This window comes from Vulpes vulpes, chromosome 11 (genome assembly GCF_048418805.1).
Source record: "Vulpes vulpes isolate BD-2025 chromosome 11, VulVul3, whole genome shotgun sequence".
In the NCBI taxonomy this organism is placed as follows: Eukaryota; Metazoa; Chordata; class Mammalia; order Carnivora; family Canidae; genus Vulpes; species Vulpes vulpes.
This window is the reverse complement of record NC_132790.1, coordinates 83,023,754-83,046,282: the sequence shown is the minus strand read 5'-3', so window position 1 is coordinate 83,046,282 and position 22,529 is coordinate 83,023,754. Positions and strand designations below refer to the sequence as shown.

Here is a 22,529-nt window from a genome sequence, read left to right as displayed (position 1 = left end):
AATCATTTAAAAAGTTTATATGACACATGATAAAGCATATATAAGTAAAAATATTCTTAGATTGACATTATTAAAGATCTGTTATAAAGTTCACATAGCAAAGTTTTAAATTATACTGATGATATCTAAAAATAAATTTTGACTTCTACTTACGGTGAACTGTTTTATCATGTAAAGAAAACAATATGTTGTCCAATGACATTATCAAGAAATTACCAGATGGATTTCCAACCAAATGTATTAAATTAAAAGATGGAGACTTAGCACCAAATGTATACTGAAATGCAGGCTCAAATTTAATTTGTACTATAGCATCCGAAATAAACAAAGTGATTTTTAAAACTTGATACTTGGGATTCTTCCACAAGTTGGAGGTTTAGTTTTTAAATGTCAAGGTAGGAGAAATGGTTTCACGCTACCCTTTGAGAGAAGTTATCAGCAAACAATAAATTGTAGATCTTTATTACCAATAAATGAAAAGCTGAATTGGATAGAATGAGCTATTTTTTTTTCATATTTTCAAGTGTTTAAAATTTTCCTTTAAAAAATTTTAAATACCTAAACAGAGGGCAATCAATCATAATAAATATCCAGCTGTCAGCAACACTATCATATAGTAAGTTGAAAAATTTTACAGCAAACCTCTTATTTAATACAACATGGAGTCTTTAACTGACAATCCATCTTAAATTGATTGGGCCCCTTCTATATTTCATGAGATTCAATAGCATATCTTTTTTTTTTTTTAAGATTTAATTTATTTACTCATGAGAGAGAGAGACAGACAGACAGACACAGGCAGAGGGAGAAGCAGGCTCCATTCCATGCAGGGAGCCTGATGTGGGACTTGATCCGAGGTCTCCAGGATCACACCCTGGGCTGAAGGCAAAGCCAAACCGCTGAGCCACCCAGGCTGCCCTCAATAGCATATCTTAACCTTGTATTTATATTTAGTGAACCAATCTGAAATTATTTTCTTTAGAGTAACCTTAAGTATAGGAAACAGCAAACACCAATTATATGCATGTATGAATATATGTATAAATATATTTTTTAAAGATTCCATTTATTTATTAATGAGAGACACACACAGAGCAGAGAGAGAGGCAGAGACATAGGCAGAGAGAGAGAGAGAGAGAGAGAGAGAGAGAAGCAGGCTCCATGCAGGGAGCCCGACGTGGGACTCGATCTGGGGTCTCCAGGATCATGCCCTGGGACGAAGGCAGGTGCCAAACTGCTAAGCCACCCAGGGATCCCTAAATACATGTATAACTTTAAACATAAGGTATGCCTGGCTAATGTTTCTATATTTATAATAATTTTTAAAAACCTTTTATTTTGAAATAGCTATAATTTCCAGAAGAACTGCAAAGACAGAAAAGAGAATTTCCTTATACCCTTTACCCAGCTTCCTTTAATCATGTAGTTTGTTTAGTATTAGGGACATCTTGATGTTTTTTTTTTTTTTTTTAATTTTGATCAGATGAATGCAGCTTATGCATTTCATAAGGGACATCTTGAAAGAATTTTTCAGAATTATCATTTTTCATGCTCCTCACTAATTCATAATGTTTTGACATGTGCTTCACACATGTTTCACTTTTAAGCAACAGCCAATTATGAATACAAATTAAGCTTGTGACTAAGAACAATTAAAAACAGTATCACAGTCTTCCTCAAAATCTTAAAAAAAAAAAAAAGAAAAAAGAAAAAAAAAAAAAGAAAGAGGAAGAAATGCTTCCAAATTCATTTTACAGGGCTAGCATTATCTGGACACCAAAACTAGCCAAAGACATTACAAGAAAAGAAAATTATAGGCCAATATCCCTGATAAACATAGATGCAAAAATCCTCAGCAAAACGTAAGCAAATTAAATTCAACAATACAACAAAAGGATCATATACCATGATCAAGTGCATCTTTTACAAGGATGCAAGGATGGTTCAACATCCACAAATCAATTAATGTAATATGCCATATTAACAAAATAAAGGATAAAAATCTTATAATCATCTCGATACAGGAATAGCATTGGCAAAATATAACATCCACTCTTATAAAAACTCTCAACAAAGTGGGTATAGAGAGAATGTGCCTCAACAAAAGAAAGCTCATGTGTGACAAGTCCACAGGTAACATCATACTCAACAAGAACAGGAACAAGACAAGGATGCCCACTCTCACCACTTTTATTCAGCGTAGTTATTGGAAGTCTTAGGGCAAATAGGCAGGACAAAGAAATTTTATAAAAGGCATCCAAATCAGAAAGGAAGAAGTAAAACTGTCTCTATTTGCAGATGACATATCACTTATATAGAAAACTCTAAAAACCTCACTGAAAAACTGTTAGAATAAATGAACTTAGTAAAGTTTCAGGATACAAAACTCACTTGTGTCTCTATACACTAATAATAAGCTATCAGAAAAAAAATTAAGAAAACAATCCCATTTATAACTGCATCAAAAAAAATAAAATACCTGAGAATTAATATAAAACCAAGGAGGTGAAAGACCTGTACACTTTAAACTCTAAGACACTGATGAAAGAAATTGAAGACACAAATAAATGTAAAGATATTCTATGCTCATATATTGGAAGACCTAATATTGTCAAAATGTCTGTAACTACCCAAAGCGATCTACAGGTGCAGTTCAATCCCTATCAAAATTCCAATGGCATTTTTCATAGAAAAAGAAAAACAATTCCAAAATTTGTATGGAATCACAAAAGACTGTGACAAGCCAAAGCAATCTTGAGCAACAAGAACAAATCAGGAGGCATTACTCCCTGATTTCAAACTATATTGCAAGATAAAGTTATCAAAACTGCCATATTGGAATAAAAACAGACACATAAATTAATGGAGCAGAATAGAGCCCAGAAATAAACCCATATATAGTCAATTAATTAAGACAAAGGAGTCAAGAATACACCGGGGGAAAGGGCAGTCTCTTCAATACATGGTGTTGGGAAAACTGAATAACTACATGCATAAGAATGAAATTGGATCAATGTCTTATACCATACACAAAAAATCAATTCAAAATGGACTGAAGACTGAACGTAAAACCTGAAACCATAAAACTCCTAGAAGAAAGCACAGGCAACAAGCTCTTTGACACTGGTTTTGGTGAGGATTTTTTAGATTTGACACCAAAAACAAAGGCAATAAAAGCAAAAATAAACAAGTGGGACTACATCAAACTAAAAACTTCTATTGAGGAGAGAGAGGCTTGGACCGGCTCACAGAGCTGCAGCCGCCCTTCACGCCCTCCTCGCCTACACCATGCTCCAGCTCCTGCTTGGATTTACTTTTGGTAACATGATTGGAATGTATCTGGCTCAGAACTATGACATACCAAAAAACTAGAAGAAATTTAAAAGGATTTGGGTGCCAAGAAGAAACCCCCGAGTTCATGAGGCAGACTCCAGCACTGTCTTCTGGATACACTGATTCTGCTGTTCTTAAGGACCTTCTTACCATCTGAACCAAAAGCTTTTGTTTTAAATTCCAGCCTCAACCATTTTCCTCTCAGCTAGATCCTATGTTGCCTGAGAGCACAGATGGGGCCATAAGTTAAGAACCACTCTTTCCAACTTCCTCACCTCATCCCTTCCTCCTTCCAGCCACTTGAGATGGCCTGACTAGAATTATGGTGATAGATTAGTAAATGTGATCTTTAATTAGTAGTCTCGCTTTTATTCTTCAGAATTTCTATTTTTTTCTAAGGAAATATTGATGAGTTTTGTACAGCCGATCAGACATAAATAATGTTAATTTTACAGTTTAGCAATTATAATGGCTGTTTAAACAACAACAACCTGCTACTAAACAGCAAAGTAAACCATCAACAAAATGAAAGGGCAACCTAGTGAGCAGGAGAAAATATTTGCAAATTATTTATCTGATAATGGGCTAATGTCCAAAATATATAAAGAATTCATAAAACTCAATAGCAAAAAACTCCAAACAATCCAATTAAAAAATGAGAAGACTGAATGGACGTTTTTCCAGAGACAACACAGAGATGGCCAATAGGTATATGAAAAGGTGCTAAACGTCACTAATCATCAGAATATAAGTCAAAATCACAATGAGTTATCACTTCACACCTGTTAGAGTGGTTATTATAAAAAGACAAATAAGCATTGGCAAGGATGTGGAGAGAAGGGAACACTTGTGCACTACTGGTGGCTTTTAAGATTTAGTTTCATCAACTTTCAAATATACAATATTATTAACTGTAGTCACCATACTGTACATTACATCCCCAGGACTTATTTTATGACTAGAAGTTTGTACCTTTTGACTGCCTTTACCCATTTTGCCCACCCTCTACCCTCCACCTCTGTCAACCACCAGTCTTTTTTTTTAAATATTTTATTTATTTATTCATGAGAGACAGAGAGAAAAGCAGAGACACAGGCAGAGGGAGAAGCAGGCCCCATGCAGGGAACCCAATGTGGGACTCGATCCTGGGACTCCAGGATCAGGCCCTGAGTCAAAGGCAGACACTTAACCGCTGAGCCCCCTGGTGTCCCTGTCAACCACCAGTCTGTTCTCTGCCATCTATGAGTTTGGAATTTTGGTTTTCGTGCGTTTTTTTTTTTTTTAGATCTCACAGAAGTGAGATCACACAGCATTTGTCTTTATCTAATTTATTTCATTTAGTATAATGCCCTCAAGGACCATCCATATTGTTGCAAATGGCAGGATTTCCTTCTTTTTATGGTTGAATAATATTCTAGTGTGTGTGTGTGTGTGTGTGTGTATGTGAGTACACATTACATTTTCTCTATTCATTTATCCATCGGTGGACACTATCATATGACCTAGCAATTCCACTTCTGGGTATTTATCTGAAGGAAATGAAAACACTAACTCAAAAAGATAACTATGCCCCTATGTTCACTGCAGCATTACTTATAATAGCTCAACTGATGAAAGTAAATCTTAAAAGTTCTTATCACAAGAAAAAAAAAACTGGTAACAGATGTTAACTAGACCTTGTGGTGTTCATTTCACAATATATACATATATCAAGTCATTATATTATACACCTGAAACTACTTTAGTGTTATATGCCAATTATCTCTCAATGAAAAAAGAAAAACAGTGTAATGGTCACAAGCCACCAAAACAGATGCTAAACTGACTACTACTGAAGACCATAATCACATTCAACTAGTATCTCCTAACCACTGTTCACATCACATCACTCAAATTTGTTGTTTTTAAATCGGAAAAGCATTTAAATAATTAGTTTATTAATTTCCAAACAGCAGTTATTAATATAGATACATAATATTACTGTCTTCAATGATATAATTTAATTCTAAGATCATTGGCATGCTTGGGTGGCTCAGCGGTTGGGTGCCTGCCTTCAGCTCATGTCGTGATCCCGAGATCTGGGTTGAGTCCCACATCAGGCTCCCTGCAAGGAGCCTGCTCCTCCCTCTGCCTGTGTCTCTGCCTCTCTCTCTCAGTCTGTCTCTCATGAATAAAAAAATAAATCTTAAAAAAATAACATGTTTAATTCTAAGATCATTTTATAAGCTAACTCTAAAACTCCACACAGAAGAGAAAATGTGCAAGAGTCAAGACAGCTTTGGGGTGAGGGGACAAACACAAAGAAATAACAGTATATTTCCCCTACGCTGAGCTGTGGATAAAATAATGTTCACTGTATTGTTATACTCTTCACTTTACATGTTTTCCAAATATTATGCTATAGCCATTTAACATTTAATTTGTAAGAAAGAACAAAGAAAGAAGACCTTGCCTCACCAAAAATCACATTTTAAAGCTATAGTAATTAAAGGTATATTATTGGCAAAGAACCAAAGATTAATGAAACTAAACAGATTTTTAAAACCAATCTATGCATATATGAGAATTTAACAACTGATAATTTGACGTGCTACCTGTTATAAAGATTATTCCAAATGAATGGCCAACTGAACAAGATTTCTCCCTTACACTATGCATAAAAAAACTCCAGATGAATTAGAGACCTAAATTTTGTGTAAAAATATAAAAAAATGTTAAGATTCTAAGTTTAGATCTTTAGGCAAGAAAAATGTCCATTAGAAAGTTAACAATAAAAAAAAAGTCAGTAAAATCAAAAGCCATAAAGGCAAAGAAAAGTAAATTTGAGATTGAAATGAAAAACTATTATAAACAAAGGGTGAGGACTTCAACAGACTAGAGGAAAATGTACCATTTTTATAATAAAGATGCATATATAGGGTACAGAGAACTCCTAAAAATAAATAAGACAAGTATTTGTTATCCACATGTAACAGGAAAACCAAAAATAAGAGTGCTTAAACAAGACAGAAGTTAAATTTCTCGCTCATACAAAATAAGTTGAAGGTTGGTGCAGTGGCTCCACCAGACGCTCAGAGATTCAGTTTTTCTGGGTTACTTTATGACAGTCCTCATTTTCCAAGATGGCTATTAGCGCTCCAGTCATTGATTCTGTGTTCCAACATAAGATGGGTAAGGAATGAGGAAGAGAGTGCCTTCTCCGTTTAAGATTTCAGAAAGTTACACCAAACACTTCTACTTATGTATCATCAGCTAAAACTCACATGGTTATACTTAGCTCTAAGGAGGCCAAGGAATGTGGTCTTCCAGATGGGCAGCAATGGGCTTGGCCAGAGCTGGGGTTCCCATTACTAAAGATGAATGAAGAATGGATCACAGAAGATAACTAGCATTCTTTGTTGTGCAATCCAAAAAAAAAAAAAGAAATACAAATGGTCAAAAACTCAAGAAAAGACAGCTATTCAACAGGGAAATAAAAAAAACAAGCAGACATGAGTTTTAAAAACTTTTGAAAGGTGAAAATTTATAAATTGGTAGAAGGCATGAGGATTCTTTTTTTGCATATGTCAATCTTTTTTTTACAAAAAGAAGGTATTCAATATTACTAGTATAACTAAAAAATAATGGAAATATTTCATTTATTGGAAAACTGAAATATATTCCCACTTTTAATTATATTATATGTAATATTAGCATAGACACCTTGGGGACCAATTTGGCAGTATCTATTAAAATTCTGATGATATGATATGATTCAGCAATTCCATCTTTCAGAATACATGCAACACAAACATCACATATTTGCTTAAGTACAAGGATGTTCATTGTAGTAATGTTTAAAAGAGGGAAAAATCAGAAGCAACCCAAGTGTTTATTATTATGGGGCATTAATTTTCTTCACAGCACTATTACCACTATCTGAAAGTACATTATTTACTACTTGTTTGTCATCTAGGAAATTAGCTCATCTAGGAAAAGGGCCAAGACAAGGAGAATATAGTTATATGATCCTTGTTTAAAAATTAATTAGAATTTACTGTCATGGGTACTGTGTCATGTACCCTCATGTACTGTCTTTTAAAACAGCAAATCAAAACAAGCATCATTCCTGCTTAATAACCAGTGAGAAGGCCTGCAGGTTTGCAGATAGGCTGAGAAACAATGAGCCAAATGAAGCCTCTGAAGTTGCTATCCAGGGAGACTGTCACTGGATATGATGTTTGCCCTTTTCTTTAGAGTCTGGAGCATCTCACAGTAGAATCAACACACTCTTTCCATTATATGTAACTCTTTTTTTTTTTTTTAAGATTTTATTTATTCATGAGAGAGACAGACAGACAGACACACACACACACACACACACACACACACACACACACGCAGAGAGACAAACAGGCTCCTGATGCAAGGAGCCTGACGCAGGACTTGATCCTGGATCTCCAGGATCATGCCCTGGGCTGAAGGCAGTGCTAAACCACTGAGCCACCCGGGCTGCCCATTATATGTAACTCTTAACTGCCTTTAATATATAGATCCCATACTGCCACCAGCACCAAATGAGCTTCCTCTGCTTATTGAGCAGGGCCTACCATGGAGTAGAGGTTTCAACCAAACTTCCAAAATACCAAGACTTACCGTGCTGAAAGACAAAATGCTGACACCTGAGCCACAGTGCTTGAGTGAAGGCTTGACACTAATAGGAGCATTGCTAGGAGTACTGATGAACACAAAAGTATTACAGGGCTCCACCCCCAAGACTAAAATAGAGACTATGCCTGTGATCCACAAAATGGAAAGGATAAGTGCGCCTTGCTATGATTTCTAAGTCCTTAATGACATCTCCATTCACAGCTGCTAATCTCTGCTTTTTATTTCTAACCTCACAGTCAAGCAGTTTTCAAACTGCTTTTTTTAACTGAAGGGACTCTCTTCAAATATAAGCTTAAAGATAAATAAATATGGGGGAGAGAGACAGCTTTAGCACTCAGTCTCAGGGGGTGGGGTGGGAGGAACAACCAGACTACTGAGAGCTCTAAGCAGAGTTTGAAAGGCAAGGAGATAGAGTGTGTTGGAGAACGTGAACTTTAGCAAAGATCCAAAGGAAGTGAGGGGGGAGCTTTGTAGATACTGGGGGAAAGCAAAGGCTCTGACAGGAACATAACCGATTTGTTGGGAGGGCGAACAAGGTGCCATTTGTGACTCGGGCAAAGTAAGCACAAGGGAAAATAGTAGAAGGTGAGGCCAGAGAGGGGTTTAGATTATGTAGGGCCTTGTAGGTAAGCATAAAGCTTCTGAGCTAAGAACTGACTTTTAACAGAGTGCCCTGAGCTGCTGCATTGAAAACAGGCTATAGGAGAACAAGGACAAAAGCAGGGAAAAAAAGAATTAGGCTGTGGCAATTATCCAGGTAAGATATGATGGTGGTTTGGAGAAGGTGGAAGCTGGAGAGATAGTGGCATTGTGACCGATTCTAGATACATTCTGAAAGTAGAGCCAACTTTGTCAGGGTTTGCTGACAGACTGAATGTGGGAAGAAAGAAACAGACGACAAGGTTTCTGGCCTGGGTAACTAGAAGGCAACTGCTATTTACTGAGATGGGAAAGGCTGCAGGAAAAGTGGGTTTTGGAGGGGAAAATCAGTTCAGTTTTGAGATATCTGTTAGATATCCAAATGGAGATGTCAAGTAGGCACTCTGATATCAGAGTATGAGATCCAAAGGAGAGGTCTAACTTGGAGATAAGATCTGGTAGTCATTGCTATGTGGCTGTTGGCATATAGATGGTATTTGAAGTCATAAGACTGGGTGAAATGCAAGGAAATAGCGCTAATAAAGAACAGAGGTTTGAGGAGTAAGCAGAACTCCTTCTTTCAGTGATCAGGAAGATGAAGAAGAACTATCAAGAAGATGGAGAAAGAATCCTCTAGTAAGGTGGGAGGAAATGCAGAGAAAGCAATGTTATGGAAGCTAAGAGAAGAAAGCAAATCAAAGAAAGAGGATCAACCGTGCAAAATGCTGCTGTAAGATCAAATAACAACAACAACAAAAAAAGACTGAGACCTAACTCACTGGATGGAGTTAGCAATGTGGAGGGCTTGGCTGGAAGGGGAGATAAAGATCTGATAGGCACAGACTCAAAAGGGACTGGTGGAAAGGAACTGGACTCAGACAACTGTAAAAAAGAATAGATTTAGAAGGGTATGTAGGGGCAAGAGTTTGGTCTTGCATGTTAAGGCACTATATCTCTAGTATTTAGTATAGTGGCTGGCATATAGCAGTAACTCAAGAAATACTTGTTGGGGAGATCCCTGGGTGGCTCAGCAGTTTAGAGCCTGCCTTTGTCCCAGGGTGTGATCCTGGAGTCTGGGGATCGAGTGAGTCCCACATCAGGCTTCCTGCATGGAGCCTGCTTCTCCCTCTGCCTGTGTCTCTGCCTCTCTCTCTCTCTCTGTCTCTTGTGAATAAATAAAATCTTTAAGAAAAAAAAAAAAAGAAATACTTGTTGGTTGAACTAAGCAAGGTCACTAGCCACTGAGTCAGGAAAAGTCTTAGTTCTAGACATTTAAAACTGATAAAGTGAAATGTGATGATTCTTAGTCCAATAAAAAGAACTGCCTTTATTCCTACTATGCCTGAAAACTCTTTAGCTTTAAAAACTTTAAAAAATTTTAAATTAAGTTAAAACCATGCCTTACATGCTGAGAACACCTAAATTTGAGAGGAATAGCAACAGAATTTGACAAATACATGCTCTACAAGAAAATATACTTTCAATTTTGGATTCGTACAATCTCTCCAACTACCTCTTGCATCAGGGCCCTGTGACTTTGTACTCAGAGGTAAAACATGGTCCCCAATCCTCTATGTCATGACTCACTATGTACTAGATGGAAGACTTCTAGTGGTTGCTGAATGACACTAACTTACAGAGGCCTTGTACAAATGAAATATATATATGACAAAACAATAATAATCACAAGTATTTGTTTAGTGATTTTTACTGTTCTACATACATCTTCTCTTTTTAATCTTACAACTTTGTGAGGCAAGTATTTTTATTACTTTCATTTCACAAATGGGAAAACAGGGCCTGAGACTTGTATAAGAACATAACAGCTCTTTCAACAAATAGTGGTGGAGCAATATGATATCCACATGCAAAACAATGGAGTTGGATCCTATGTCAAATAAAAATTAACTCAAGATGGATTAAAGACCTAAATGTAAATTCTAAGACTACAGACTCTTAGAAGAAAACACAGGGGTAAACTGACGTGACCTTAGATTTGGCAATGGATTCTTAGGACACCAAAAGTATGAGCAACAAAAGAAAAAAATAGAAATTCAACTTCAGAATTAAAAGCCTATGTGCAAAGGACACTGCTAAGAAAGTGAAAAAGTAGCCTACAGTATGAAAGAAAATATTTGTAAATAATATATTTGACAAGGGTCTAGTATCCAGAATATATAAAGAACTCTTACCAACTACTTAACAAAAAGACAAACAATTCAATTAAAAAATGGACAAAAGACTTGGATAGACATCTTTCCAAAGAAGATATACAGATGGCCAAAAAGCACATGGAAAGATGCTCAGCATCATTCATTAGTCATTAAGAAAATCAAAATCAAAATCATGAGATATTACTTCACACCCACTAGGATAGCTATAACTAAAAAAAAAAAAAAAAAAAGGCTGGGGGAGAGGGGGATAGGTTAAATAGGCTATGGGGATTAAGGAGTGCACTTGTGATAAGCACTGAGTAATGTATAGAATCGTTGAACCACTATACTATACACTTGAAACTAATATGTTTACTAACTGTATGTTTACTAACTGAAATTAAAATAAAAACTTTAAAGAAAACCCGGAGGGTGACCCGGGTGGCTCAGCTGGTTAAATGTCCAACTCCATTTTGGCTCAGGGCATGATCTCAGCATCGTGAGATCGAGCCCTACATCAGGCTCTGCATTGGACATGGAGCCTGGTTAAGATTCATTTTCTCTCTTTCTCTCTCTCTCTCTCTCTCTCTCCCTCCCCCTCTCCCTCTCTCCTCTTCCTCCTCCCCTTTTCCCCTCATCCCTTTCTCTCTTAAAAAAAAAAAAACAGAAAATAACACATATTAACAAGGATGCGGAGAAACTAGAATTTCAGAACATTGCTAGTGGAAATATAAAATGGTGCAGCTGCTATGGAAAACAGTTTGGTAGTTTCTCAAAAAGTTAAATATAGAATTACCATATGACCCAGCAATTCCACTCCTATGTATGTACACAAAAGAACTGAAACAGGTATTCAAGCAAAAAATTATACATGAATGTTCTTAGCAGCGCTATTTATAATAGCCAAAAGGAATAAACAAGCCAAATATTCATCAACTGATGAATGGATAAACAAAATATAGTATATCCATACAAGTGAATTATTATTCAAAGAAAAGAATGATTATTATTCAAAGGAACATATGCTACAACTTGAATGAACCTTACACAAAATTATGCTAAATGAAAAAAAGCCAGTCATAATTAAATCATCTTTGTGTGATTCCACTTATACGAAATGTCCAGAATAGACAACTCCACAGAGACAGAAGCAGATTGTTGGTTTTCAGGGAATAGCGGGAGAGAGGAATGGAGAGTGACTGCTTAATGGGTATAGAGTTTCCTTTTGGGGTGATAAAAAAGTTCTGGAATTAATAGTGATGGTTGCACAGCATTGCAAATATATTGAGAGTCCTGAATTGTATACATTAAAATGGTTAAACTGATTAACTTAATATTATGTGAACTTTAACTCAATTAAAAAAAATCACACAGCTGTCATTTGACAGATCAAGGCTTGGCACCCAAGAACTGATTGCAAGTCCTCTGCCCACTCAACCATCCTATTTCTTCTGCAAACCAAAGAAGCTCTGAACCACCTTGGCAATGAACTTGTCCCCCTATCCACCACCATCCAGGCATAGTACCTAACTCTATCTATGATGGTGGAATTCCTACAATTGTCCAGGCACATACAAGTTTCTAAGCAAAATGCTTTCTTATCGTAAACTCCTGGGACAAACCTTTGTAGACCAAGGTCTGCTATTCACGTCATAAAGGCATCCTTTATACAGAAGTTAACCATCATCCACCGAATGGATGAACTAATAGCAGCTATGAAGGCTAATCTCTCACAGGATGACATTCTTGTTTACAAAAAGAGTATAGCAATGGGGCTTATGCCTTCAACTAATCAACTTCATTCCTTAGTAATAAATCCTTGGCATTTTCCAACCCCTATGGTTTCTGTTCTGCTGTAGATTACAACTCTTTAAACCTCCTATGCCAGGTTAAGATTGTCAGAAAGAGATGGGTAAGAGACAGATTGGTAGAGGCCATGTGCATGACAACCCACTCAGGACAGCCACTCTAATCCAAGGTCTTCAAGGTAACTGCATTCCAGCATTCACACAACCTTTTGGAAACCAGTGTGTTCAGCGTTCTCTTTGAGCTCTAATTTATATCCATACCCTTTAATCAGTGTCAATAATAAAGATTTCAAAGTATAAGAAATTTTATATATATGCAACTGGAAAACCATCTATGACATCAAGTTACATGGACAAAATACAGCCACAGAAATTGCTCCTGGGAATCTGAAAGCTAGATACATATTCCCTAACATGGCCAAGTATTCCATTTTCGACATGTCAACAATCTGATCTTTGTTCATCAGTTCAATGGGAGGATGATGTCAGGGTCACTGGCGCCCTGTTGGCCTTTAGGAGCCCTATGGTTTTTCCAGATAAGAAAGAGAGGGCTTAATCACTAACATCTAAGTCTCAAAGGTCTTGGCAAAAAATCTCCTCAGTGGAAAGCACAAAGTCTCCAAAACAAATAGAAGTAAGACTCCTGTGAAATGGAGAAGGGTAATCAGGCTCCACTGAGTTACCTCCCTCAAAAGTTAGAAGCATTTGGGTATCCCCACAGGCTGCACCTACCATACAGACATATAAGACACCTGACCTTCCCTCATCACTCCCCTTCTAGGGTAAACTCAAGATTTCCCCAACATTCACCCCTTCCATTACCTTACTTTCTGCCCACTTCAATCTAGTTTCTGCTTCTTCCAATCTAAAATGGTTTTGCTGAGGTCAAAGACTCCATCTTGCTAAATTCAACCAATCATTTTCAATCTACGTCTTGATAATTCTTCCCTTTTCTAATACAGCTTTTATGACACATCTTCATTTGGAATTAGATTCTAAAGTAAATATCTAAGACAAAAATCAAGCATAGTTTAAATTACTCTTGAAATCCTTTAAATAGCCCACTGAATAAAGCATAGCTGTTTTTTTGTATACGTAACTCTAGGCACTAATGAACAGTACATATATACACACACAGGTATATACAAAACAAACAGTAAGTATACATGCAAAATGAACACCGTTCTCTCTTGTCTAATTAAAAACATCTTCAAGTATATTGGGCTAAGTTTGCATACCTTAGTTGCAAGCGAGATCCCACTCCACTGTACCTCTCTGGCCACTTCTCATCCCTTATCCTGGAGCTATCCTCCTTTACTCAACTTTGAAACACTGGGCCTGAGCTCTATTCTCTTCTTAGTCTCTATCAATGGTTCTCAACTTCCATTGCTCAGTGGAATCACCTGAGGTTTTTAAAAATCCTAGGCTACAATTCAGATCAGGTAAACAAACAGAAATTTCTGGTGTGGCTATCAGCAACAGTACTTTTAAATTATCCAATATTTTCAATGTGCAGCCAAGATGAGAATTATTGTTCTATACTCTCTTCCTAGAACAGAGACTATACCCTCAAATGCCTACAGGGTCAGAGAAGTAAATAAACAAAGCAGGCCAGGCATAAATTCTAGGAGTGGTGGACTCTCTGGTGAACTAGAAAGCAGCTGGGATAAATGGTGACTCAGGTCCAATCAATTACTGCCAGCTCAGTAGTGCTATATCTTACTTTTAAAGAAAAGCCCCAAATCTAAATTTTCATGGGAAATCTTGAGGTTTTAAATTATTGGCAACTAACTCAAAATTAAACAACAAAAAACACTCTATGGGAAAACCAAAACATCTGTAAGCCAGATTCAGCTGTGGGCTATGGATTCCCAACCTCTGCTGTGGGTAATTCCATCCATACCCTTCAATTCACACCTAAATACGTGTCCCCAATTCAGCCCACTCCTCTGGGCTCTGGATTTGAATTATCAAAAGCTTATGTGCAATCTCCACTTACAGGTCTCACCACTCGCAAAGTGAACTGTGATTTAAACTCACTTCAAAACTATTAATCCTTCTAGTGGTCTCTACCTCAGATAATAGCCCTACCATTCACCTGGCTGGTCAAGCCTGGGAGTCATCCTACTCACTTATTTCTCCCTCAATCATGAAGCCTTATTAACTATGCCTTTTTTTTTTTTTTTTAGATTTTATTTATTTATTCATGAGAAACCCAGAGAGAGAGGCAGAGGCATAGGGAGAAGCAGGCTCCTTGCAGGGAGCCAATGACCTGAGCCAAAGGCAGATGCTCAACCACTGAGCCACCCAGACATCCCTCAACTATTCCTCTAAAACATATCTCCTATATCCATCTCCATCTCCCCTGCTACCGTCATGGTCCCAGCTACCATTTGTTCTCTGCTACCTCTCCCACTGTGTATTAGGTGGCTCAGGCTGCCATAATAAAATACTCTAGCCTGGATTGCTTAAGTAACAGAAATTCATTTTCTCACAATTCTGGAGGACAGAAGTCACAGATCAAGGTCTGGCAAGATCAGTTTCTCCTCCTGGCTTGCAGATAGCCACCTTCTCACTATGTGCTCACATGGCCTTTCCTACCTCCTCTACTTATAAGGCCACCAATTCTATTGAGTTGGGGCCGCACTCTTTTGACCCTGTTTAACCTTAATTACCTACCAAAGATTCTATCTCCAAATTTAGTCACAGAGGGGTAAGGGCTTCGAAATTGAATTGTAGGGGAACAAAATGTATTCTACACCTTAATTAGGGTCAGCTGTTTCCCACAAGCACTTATTACTTTCTAAACCATTCTCTCCAACGTGACCAGAGTGATCTTTCACACACAAATATTTGTGTGTATGTACATATTTGACTCTAAATTCCACTTCTGAGAATTTATCCTACAGTTATATTCACACATGTGAACTGGCATATGGCTGTACTATTCATTATAGTACACTATTAGAAACAATTAAATGTCCACCAATTAAGGAATGGTTCAATAATCTGTGGTATATCCATACAATGGAATACTATACAGTCATTCAAAAGAATAAGGAAGCTATGTATTGAAATGAAAGATTTCAAAGACATTGCTGTGAACAAGAATAATATGTACAGTGTACTACCATTTCTGTAAACAACAGGAGAAATAAGAATATGCATTTGCTTGAGTGCAAACAAAAAAAATGTTGAGGACAATAAATCTAGTACTAGTGCTTATCCCTTTGGAAAGCGTGGGGAAAACGGCAGCTGGGGAAGGAAGTAGGATCCACTGGAGACATTTTGATTTAATGGACCAGGCAATAGTACTGCTGTAAGTTCCTCCTGTGATTTGGATGAGTAGGCTGGACCAAGAACTGTTACTCGAAGAAAATCTTTACCAATTTTTCCAGAGCCACTCTCCATGTTCCAGCCACACTGGCCTCTGAGTTCTCAGAAAAGATCCTATTCCTTCTGCCTGAAATATTGTCCCCCTAGGGTTCACTTTATAATTTCTATTTATCCTTCAATGTCCACCTTACCTTAAAGGTCATTTTCCAAGGAAACTTTCCCTTGTTGCCAAACTAGGTCAGGACCCTTGTTTTATGTACTCAGAGTACCCTGCACTTCTCCCAGAATTTATCACAATTGTAATGAGGTATTTTTATCATTATACATGTGTGCATCTATCACTCTGCTCTGCCCTCAAACTTATGATAGCAGAGAAAATCAACACATAAGCAAATGAAGACAATGCTGGGTCACTGGTGTTAAGGCAACAATCTATTTAGAACAGTGGTTCTCAACTGGGGAGTGATTTTGGCTCTCTCAGAGGACCTCTGGCAATACCTGAAGGCATTTTTGATTGTCACAACTGTGTGGGTTATGTGACTGTTATAATTGTGTGTAGGGGGGCTGGTACTACTGGTATCTATTTAGTAGAGGTCAGGAATGCTGCTAAACATCCTATAATGACCAGGATAGCCCTCCACAACAAAGAATTATCTGGTCCAAAATGTCAACAGTACCATGGAGGAAAACCCCTAATTTAGAGAATGGTAATACCCAAAAGGGTGATCAACTCTACTGCAGGTGGTAGGGTTTTCTGGGGCTGAGGGGTGGGGTAAAGATGTTTAGAAAAGCTTTAACTGTGTATTGAAAGGTGACGGGAGAAATCAGTGGAGACTATCTATGTTTGCCAAAGCTAATGAGCCTATGAAGAGTTTAAAAGCAAAGTTACAGTTTGAACAGGTGCCCCCTCAAGTACTCCATACTCCAAAATTACTCATCTCCTTTATGCCCTTCTTGCTGAAACAAAACTTTCATTCTCTTAGGGCAGCGAATTTCAGTTAAACATTAAGGTCAAATTAATTCAGACTAAGATAAAGTCAGATAACCCTTTCAGTGTCCAGAATGTCAACTACATTTTAAAATATGCAAATACTTAAGAATACAAATCAATCTTTAACTGATCAATGTTCAGGTTGTTAGTGAATGTAACTATTTTTGAATTCAACAGCCAGGCTGGTCCTGATAAAGACTTCTTCAAAGCTTCCTATTTAAAAAAAAAAAAAAACAAAACAAAACAAAAAAAAAACAACTTTACTTTGTTTCCCCTGTCCTCAATTTCTGAACTCCCAGATTTATAGAAGATCCAAGTTTTCCCCCCCGCAGCATCTCACCTTCTGTCAAGAGAGGCCAGGAGAGCCATTTGGAGGCAATAAATGTGAACAGATTTTATGTATAAATTAGGAGTGGTCTATAGATTTTTAAAAGGCTTTCACTAAAAGCCACAGATTCAGAAGCCATTCTGAAAGGAATGTGATGGAGATCATTTTAATGGTATCACCACGAAAGAACAGTGTTTTACTACAACACAAGCCTGCTGCCTACTGAGCAGGATGCACATGCTCTGACCTAGTATGGCAATTCTTAGGGTCTCAGCATTGGGTGCTCTGTTTACAAGAAACTGAGGCCTGACACTAATAAAGAACAAAGAAAAATGCCTGGCACCAAAGGTTTGGGGGATGCTTTATAACGTAAATGATTTGAGAAGGAACACTTCAGATTTTGGAAGGCACCACAAATCACTCTTTTTTTTTTTTTTTTTTTTGGCTTACGTGTTAAGAATTCTTATTTCGTGCTTGCAGACCATTTCCTAATAAGAAAACACATCATCATTCACAAACAGCAATTTATCCTCCCTTACATTCGCTGACCGCTACAACCGGGTAAAATCTCCTTACGCTTTACCAGAGTTGGGGGATTGGGAATACCGTGAGCGTAACAAGAGTGCGGAGGCAACATCAACTCCGAGCCGGGCCAGCTGGTTTCCATCGAGAGGTCCCCGGGGAGAAAGCCCCTCGGAGGCGGCGGCCAGGGTCGGCGCGGGAGACACCCACTGGGGGGGCGCGAGGGCGGCCCGCGGGGCAGAGCCAGGGTGTGCCCGGCCTCCGTTTACCTTTGTTTCAGGTAGTCCTGCTTTCAGCCAGGCCGAGGATCCCGCCCGAGGCCCCGAGCTGGTGACACATCCTTCTTTGGCCAAGTCGGGCTGAGGCTGGGCAGGGGGCGGGGAAGGAAAATAAAGCCTCAGCGCCTAACGACGTGACTCTCAGTTCTTCCAAAACGTTGGCATTTGTTTTTCTGCCAAGCTTTCCTGTTAACAAGTTCCCGAGGGCTGTGCGGGCGAACTGGCCTGGGAGCCCCAAAAGTGGGAGGGACAAGGCCGTCCCCCGCCTTCCCTGCTCCGTGGGTGCCCTCTGGGCCGGCCGTTTCCACATCTCCCGGGCTGCCACGGCCTGGGACCGAGCCGGGCGTGCACCGGCGCCCGCGCCGCCCCGAAGCCCGACTGCCACAGCCCTGCCCGCCGGCCCAGAGCCGCGCGGCCGCTGCGACCCGCCGGCCAGGCCGGTCCCCGCCCCCAGGCCCCGGCCCCGCCCGCTCGGGCCTCCGCGCGCCGCCCCCCGGCTCGCCACCACCCTCGGGCAGGGGGCCGGGGGCCGGGGGCACCGGGGCTCCGGGCCGCGCGGCGGGCGTCCCCGCGCCTACCTCAGCGCCCGCGGCTCCTCCTCCGGCGGCTGCCTCAGCTCGCGGACGGCGCTCGCCTCCCGGACTCGCAGCGGCGCGGGATCTGGGCTGCGAGCGCGGCGTGTGAGGAGCCGAGGCCCGAGCGCGCCCCGCCCAGCCGCCCGCCCCCCCGCCCGCCCGTCAGTCACCTCCGCCCCCTGGCGCCCGCCCGCCAGGCCCCGCCCCGCCCGCCCGCCAGGCCCCGCCCACCCCGCCCGCCAGGCCCCGCCCACCCCGCCGGCCCGAGCCGGGAAGGGGGCCGCCAAGGGGCGCCGCGAGAGCCGCAGGGTCTGCCTCCCGCGGGGGTCTTCGATACCCGGGGGGGCTGGGGGGGGCGACCCCCGTAGGGACGTGATTCGTGGTGCTTGCTGCGAAGTCTCTTCGCTCGGATTTGTTATTACTGCGATTTTCCTGCCCTTATCATTTTGTGATCGTTGTTATTGTCACCGTCATTGGCTCTTTCACCCTCCCGGAGCCCGCAGCAGGATTCGGTGGAGGCGGGAGATGGCGGACACGCAGCCCCTTCCTGCACACCCGGCTCTCCTGGGGACCCGCACCTGTGCCACCTGCCTTGTGAAGTCGACAAGTTGGGTGAGTTTGGAAGGACGGGAAGATTTATTTGTAACTGTTACTGTGAAATTCAAGACACGTACAGAAAGCCATACAGACCCAAAGCACAGCTTGATGAATTATTGTGACACACACCCTTATAACCAACCACTGCCCAGACTTAACACCATGGAATGTGGGTAAAAACAGAAAAGTTCATCCATAGCAGGGAAGACACGGCCTCCCCCAATTGCCCTCCTGCTAACTACCACAGGAAATATCAAAGACCACCTGCCCATAATCATGCCCTCTCCAAGAATAAATGGAAATTGTCCCCAGAATTAGGAATCTCCGATTAGGGTGTATTTGTAAAATTCTTAATTAAAAATAATTCATCAATAAATACATAAGCATACAAATAACTCAATAAATAAGTCAACCAGGAGACTGAGCAGTAAGAGTAAGGAACAGCCAGGAGCCAAGGATTAGGTTTTCTGTGAGGAAAGATCCTAGGCACCTGGGCCGTCCTCCCTCTGTGTCACCAGCACCTAGCACGACACCAGGCATGGAATAGGTGCCGTGTGTATATTTATATTGCAAGGAAACAGACTTTGCTTACTGAAATTTCCATCTATTTTTATCAATTTTTCGAGGAGCTAAGCTGATGTGCTCTGTGAGATGTCTCAAAGCCTTGGGAAGAAGCCATAACGCTTTAAACTTTATATTGCTTTCCAGTTTAAAGAAATAAACCCTTTTAAATGCATTATGGTGTCATATTTGAGACTTAGAGCAGTACTGCGAGAAAGGCAGGGCAGGACAGAAGGACTTTGCAAAGGTCACAGTGCAATGCATACCTGTAAGAAGAGGAAGTACATAGTGAACTATAAAACAGTTTCAGTACTGCTGACCCTGCCAATCTCTGTTGGATTCCGGGTTTGTCTTGACAGTTTTATTGCCTCCATTTTTACATCATAAGGACTCCTTTTGGTTCCCTTGCCATACATTTATATGCAGTATGACTGGAATTTATAAAGGACAGAGCACCTAACTGGAAATTTGATTTAATAGGATAGAGTCAGCCTCTGCCATGGGCACCTTGGGTGAACTGGAACTAGAGAGTTGACGATTTGCTACCATTTATTGAACACTCTGGCTCTGTGGTTGTTGGTGGGAACACAAAGAATAGAAAATTAATAGGACAATTTTTGCTTTCAAGGGTTTATAGCCAATTAGGGAGAAAGATTTGGAAATAAATGAGGGTTTAATTTATTTGGATGGTAGGGGAACAGTCCTGAGCACAATTCATTTTATTAGGAGTAGGGAGAAGATAGGGCAAGTCTTCTCAGACAACAGAACATCTGATTTTTTTTAATTGTGGAAAAATATAAAATATTACAAAAGTGAAGAGAATAATATAATGAACTAATATATATTCATTGCTCAGTTTCAATAGTTATCATCCCTTGGCCAGTTTGTTCTATCTGAACCTCACCTTTTCTTTCCCTCTTTGGATTATTTTGAAGCAAATCATAAGCAGCATATATTTTACTCATAAATACTTTACTATGTATCTCTAAACAATATACTCTATTTTTTATGACAACCACCAAACCATTATAATATCTTTAAAAATTAACAATTTCTTAACATCTAGTCATTGTTCAAATTTTCCCAATATTCTTTTTTTCCCCCAATTTTCTTATAAATGTTTTATATAGTTTATTTCTTCAAGTCAGGATTCAGACAGGGTCCTCACATTGCATTTGGTTAAAATCTCTTAAACTCTTTTCTTTTGTTGCACTTCGTATGTTGAAGAAAGTGATTGCTTGTCCTATGGAGTTCCCCTACGTTCTGCACTTTGCTGATTGCACCCCATGTGGTATTAACATGGTTCTCTACCCCTTTTCTTCTCTTAAACTGATAATAGAACTAGATATTTGATCATATTTAATAAAATACAAACCAAAAAAAATAAATAAATAAAATACAAACCATAATAAAAAGTTAATTGTTCAAAATCAGACACAGAACTGTCATAGATGTTAGAATTGGCAGACAAGGACATGAAAACAGTTACTGTAACTGTATTCCAAATATTCAAAAACTTAAAAGAGACATGAGAAATATAATAAAATAGGAGCCAAATTGTAATTCTAGAGATGCAGGCTATAATGTCTGAATAAAAATGCACTGGATAGGATTAATGGCAAATTAGACATTGCAAAGAAAAGATTAGTAAACTTAAGTCATACTGATAGAAATTAACCAAAATGAAACATATGTAAGGGAATAAAGATTTAAAAGAATTGGAAAAGAGCATCAGTGAGCTGTGGAACAATTTCAAGTGGTCTAATTTTTATATGTAAATGGAATCTCCAAAGGAAAGAGAGGGGGACAAAAAATATTTGTATAAATCATGACTAAAAATTTCCAAAAATTTTTTAAGTTTGTGTGTGTAGTTTTCTTTTTTAAAAAGATTTTACTTATTTATTTGACACAGAGAGAAAGCACAAGCAGAGGTAGAGGGAGAGGGAGAAGCAGGCTCCCCACTGAGCAGGGAGCCCAATGTGGGGCTTGATCCCAGGACCCTAGGATCCTGACCTGAGCCAAAGGCAGTCGCTTAACCAATTGAGCTACCGCGGTGCCCTTAAGTTTGTGTTCACATCAGGAAAAGTGCACTCCTCAATCCCTATCACCCATCCCCCCACCAAAACATTTCCAAAATTTATGAAAACTATAGACTCATCGATCTAAGAGTTTCAACATATCCTAAACAGAAGAAACATAAAGAAAACCACATGAAGTTATGTCATAATTAAACTGCTCAACATCAGCAATAAAAAGTAAAAAAGACATGTTATATACGGAGGAACAAAGAAAGAATGACAACAAATCTCGTTAGAAACAGTGTAAACAAGAAGATAGTAGAGCAGCATTTTTAAAGTAGCAGAAAAAAAAACTTATCAATTTAGAATTCTAGTCTTATCTAGATTATTTCTTAAAAGAAGGCAAAATATAGACTTTTTGCAGATATACAAAAGCTAAAAGAATTCATCATAGCAGACCTGCATTAAAATAAATGCTAAAGAAAGTCCTCCATGCATAATGAAAATGATTGCAGATGGAATTATGGATATACAGAAAAGAAGAAAAAACAAAAAAAGTAAATAGTAATTGTATGTATAAGTATATAAAAAATTAAAATTATTTATTACTTTAAAGAGATTGAAATATCTTTAAAAGATAATGACTATTTAGACAAAAATAACAACAGTGTATTATGGGTATGATTCCCAGATAAAAATACAGGATGCCCAGTCAAATTTGTATTTCAGATAAATGTTAC

At 39.1% G+C, this 22,529-nt stretch overlaps 1 protein-coding gene, 1 long non-coding RNA gene and 1 pseudogene across 11 annotated transcripts in view; 2 read left to right on the top strand and 1 right to left on the bottom strand.

Annotated features, from left to right (window-relative positions):
* The window catches only part of PPP2R3A (protein phosphatase 2 regulatory subunit B''alpha), a 196,316-nt gene extending 177,532 nt beyond the window's left edge, over positions 1–18,784 (bottom strand). For 2 of the 4 annotated variants that reach the window (XM_072726916.1, XM_072726917.1), the window contains exons 1-2: positions 18,617–18,781; positions 18,030–18,125 (exon numbers count right to left, since the gene is read on the bottom strand). The gene's annotated coding sequence lies outside the window, so the exon portion shown is untranslated. Of the gene's footprint in view, positions 1–18,029; positions 18,126–18,616 lie in introns of all 4 variants that reach the window. The other 2 variants (XM_072726915.1, XM_072726918.1) reach the window with 2 other exon arrangements.
* LOC112932514 (short transmembrane mitochondrial protein 1-like) lies at positions 3,289–3,422 on the top strand (annotated as a pseudogene).
* Positions 18,785–18,875: 91 nt separating the features above from the next.
* LOC112932568 (uncharacterized) overlaps positions 18,876–22,529 on the top strand; it is a 425,597-nt gene continuing 421,943 nt past the window's right edge. For all 7 annotated transcript variants that reach the window (XR_011995276.1, XR_011995274.1, XR_011995277.1 and 4 more), the window contains exon 1: positions 18,876–19,225. This is a non-coding gene — a long non-coding RNA (uncharacterized lncRNA). The remainder of the gene's footprint in view (positions 19,226–22,529) is intronic.